The following is a 2,751-nucleotide window of genomic DNA, read 5'->3' as shown; positions in this document are numbered from 1 at the left end:
AGTACGGCACTGCATTCAGCAGTAAAAGCGACAGTCTCTACCTCACTAATAGACCTTTTCCTAGTCAATATTTCTTTCATGAATTTTGCATATGAAGGTATTTGCGTGATTAATTCTGTAAAGGGAACTGTTACCTGCAAATCCTTCACCATGTCAAGGAACTTACCAAACTGCTTATCCACCTTGGTTTTCAAATTTCGATTTGGGAATGGTAGTTTGATAATTGGTTGTTGCACATCATTACTCCTGTCTTGAGTTACAACCTTCCCTGGAGTTTTACTCTGCAATATAACATCAGAAATATTAGTACTACCCTTTAGCCCTGCAGGGCTAGGATTAATATCCCTTGGTATAAAGGAATCAGGATTAGCAATTTCTGTTGAAACAGGTTCATCTTCTTTGGGCATAGGAGGCCCATCATAGTGTGAACCACTCCTGAGGGTAATTGCAAACGCCTGATCTGTGGGTTGTACTGGTTGCGATGGTAGGGCTCCTTGTGGGCGAACCTGAAGAGCAGCGGCTAACTGTGCAATTTGAGTATCTATGACTTTATTGTGGGCTACAATCGAGTCAATTTGTGAGTCTCTACTCTCCATATGCTTTTGCATACTAGTTAACATCGCTCTAATTTCTGATAAAGCTGGGTCAGAAGGTGGTGGAGGAGTTTGCGGTTGGTTTTTCTGGCCAGCATTGGGATGGTAATATTTCTGCTGAGGTGGTGGTGCTGGTTGTTGTGGAGGTGGAGGTGTGGGATTTTGCACATTACTGCTCCTATAGGAAAGGTAAGGATGGTTCCGATACCCGGGATTATTATAGGTGTTGGAGTATGGGTTATTTTGCTTGATGGACTGAAAAGCATTGACCTGCTCCATAGAACTCCTACACTCATGTTCCCAATGACCTACAATTCCACAATTTTCACAGAAAGCATCATTAGCATTATTATCAATTGCAGAAACATTTGTTATTTTAGAATTAGCAGTAGTAAGGTTATCCAATTTCTGACAAATAGAGGTTAATTGAGATTGCAAAAAGGATACAGAATCGACGTGGTGTTTTCCCTTGTTTGCAAAACCTCTAGGATTCCCATATTGGGAATTATGGATCGCCATATCTTCAATAACCTGACCTGCATCATCAACATTGAGGTTCATAAACCTCCCATTAGCTGCAGAATCCAAAATTGCTCTAGAAGAATTTCCGATCCCATTGTAGAAAGCTTGTATCAACTGCCACTGTGCTAAGTTATGATGAGGGCACTCTCTCTGCAGGTCTTTGAATCTCTCCCAAGCTTCATATAGTGACTCATCTGGCTCTTGGGCGAAATTTTGAATTGCGCTTCTCAATAGAGCTGTTTTCTCTGCAGGGTAATACTTGTTATAAAAATTCAAAACAAGAGTCTCCCAATTAGTAATGCCAAGTGCAGTTCTATTTAAACCATTAAACCACAGTTTAGCTTTTCCACATAAAGAGAAAGGAAAGAGAATCTCCCTTATTTGGTCTTGCGTGACCCCAGCTTGCCTTATAGTGTTACAATATTGACAGTAGTCAGCAATGTGTAGATTTGGGTCTTCACCCTTAGCTCCACTAAATTGCTTCCTTTCTATCATCGTGATGAACTGGGGCTTGATCTCGAATTGAACTCCCTCAAGATCTGGCGTAGGAGAAAGGTGGGGAAAATGCGCCAAAGATGGTTGAGAATAGTCGCTGAGCTTTTTAGGTGGATTTTCTCCCATCTCTAATTCTGATTCTGAAGAAGTGTCTGGATCACTAGAATCAGATGAAGGGTCTCTAGGAATTTCACCACCAGAACTCGCCAGTATTTGCTTGTATAAATTCTTTTGCCTATGGAAAGAGCGCTCGATCTCAGGATCGAAAGGAATGTAGCCTGATCTGGAACACCTGGGCATAAACAAAGAACTAGACAACAGATATGAGAACTGTCCCAAAAAACTTATGTTCTCCGGGACGAAGGAAAATAATCTAGACTACAAAAACAATTAGAAATAAAAAATATAACCGTTTCCCCGGCAACGGCGCCAAATTTTGACAGGCTAAAGTCGTATCACCTAATCAAAAGTATTACCTAAATCCTCTAACTAAAGTAGATAGGGAAGTAGGGTCGAATCCACAGGGAAACTGGTCTTTCTACTCCTAATTAATTAATATAGTCTAAATTATCAAGGTAACCAAATTGTTGTTATAATATGAAACTATACTACGAAGATTAAGTTTAAGGCGAAAATCAGATATAAGAAGGCCTAGGGTCACAGGTTCACCAATAATTAATATTCCGGGATAAAACATAACAATCAATCAATCAACATTGCACAAATAACATGATTAACAGGCTCTCGCAATTTATTAACCAGCATAGATCTAACAGGCTCTCGCAATTTACTAGATCTAAGTTCCTATTGAAAATAGCCTTTAATATCAAATTAACATCTACTCGATTCATCAATTCAATATTGCTAAACATTCACAATCAAATTACATCTGCTCGATTCATAATCTAATTGCAAAGAATTAAACAATTCAATAAGAAATTACCATACAACATCAATAATCAATAATAACAAATTATCCCTTCATATTAATTATGGATCCCCATAAACCCTAGAAAAAGAACTACTCACACATAATTAAATCTAAACTAATCAAAGCAATAAAATAAAACATGATAGAAGGAATAAAATAAATAACTGAGATTAAGAGAAAAGAAATCGTTACCAAAGTAATCAGAATAAA

The 2,751-nt window shown here is 38.1% G+C and overlaps 1 non-coding gene across 1 annotated transcript; it reads left to right on the top strand.

Annotated features, from left to right (window-relative positions):
- The first annotated feature begins 1,242 nt into the window (after window positions 1-1,242).
- LOC145587078 (small nucleolar RNA R71) lies at window positions 1,243-1,349 on the top strand. Its single transcript, XR_014101121.1, has one exon. It is a non-coding gene; the product is annotated as a small nucleolar RNA R71 (small nucleolar RNA).
- The last annotated feature ends 1,402 nt before the right edge of the window (window positions 1,350-2,751 follow it).

This window comes from Chenopodium album, chromosome 16 (genome assembly GCF_948465745.1).
Source record: "Chenopodium album chromosome 16, dcCheAlbu1.1, whole genome shotgun sequence".
NCBI lineage: Eukaryota > Viridiplantae > Streptophyta > Magnoliopsida > Caryophyllales > Amaranthaceae > Chenopodium > Chenopodium album.
The sequence above is the reverse complement of the archived record's forward strand: the minus strand, read 5'-3'. Positions and strand labels throughout refer to the sequence as shown.